This window comes from Alexandromys fortis, unplaced genomic scaffold, assembly GCF_014885135.2.
Source record: "Alexandromys fortis isolate MF-2015 unplaced genomic scaffold, M_Fortis_MF-2015_v1.1 scaffold_399, whole genome shotgun sequence".
Classification (NCBI taxonomy): Eukaryota; Metazoa; Chordata; class Mammalia; order Rodentia; family Cricetidae; genus Alexandromys; species Alexandromys fortis.
Genome location: NW_026068268.1, coordinates 330,359 through 331,333, shown reverse-complemented (window position 1 = coordinate 331,333; position 975 = coordinate 330,359).

Here is a 975-nt window from a genome sequence, read left to right as displayed (position 1 = left end):
GATACAAGTCACATTATACAGACTGAGTAGGTTATACTTAGAAATATGTATGTGTGTGTATACATATATATGCATGTAACAACAATCAATGCAAAAAGAGGTCATGAATCTGAGAGAAAGTAAGGTGGGATATGGGAGGGTTTGGAGGGAGGAGAGGGGAGGAGGAAATGATGCAATTATAATATGAAAAAGAAAACAACTGGACAGGCTTGGTGATACACACTGTAATCCCAACACTTGAGAGGTAGAGACAGAACACCAACTACATAGTTTAAGGCTAACCTGGGTTATATGAGACCCTATCTAAAAGAAAGAACTTAGTGGGGCAATGGTGGCGCACGCCTTTGATCCCAGCACACAGGAGGCTGAGGCAAATGGATCTCTGTGAGTTCAAGGCCAGCCTGGTCTACAGAGTGAGTTCCAGGACAGCCAGGGCTACAAAGAGAAACCTTGCCTCAAAAAAAACAAAAAATAAAATACAAATAAAAACTCAGGGACCTGGAGAGATGGCTCAGCACTTGCTGCTGTTTCAGGAGACCATGGCTCAGTTCCCAGTACCCATGTGGCTGTTACAGCTGTCTGCTCCGGGGATCTGGTGCTCCCTTCTGGCTGCCTTGGCCACTTCAGTCCACAGTACACATATGCAGGCACTGTACACATAGTATAAAATAAATAAAACTTAGAAGCTGACCTTAATTTTGGCTAATTAAAAAATACAAAACAAAGAATGCAGATGGCCCAAGTTCTGGAGTAAGCTGATTATAGGAGGGCAGGGCAAGGGCTGGGGAGTTGGAATGGGAGGTAAATATAATGGGTCTTGGGGCTGGAGAGATGGTTCAGTGGTTAAGAGCACTGACTGCTCTTCCAGAGGACCCAGGTTCAACTCCCAGCAGCCACATGGCAGTTCACAACTGTCTGTAACTCCAGTTGCAGGGGACCTGACACCCATGGGAAAAACACCAATGTATATATAAT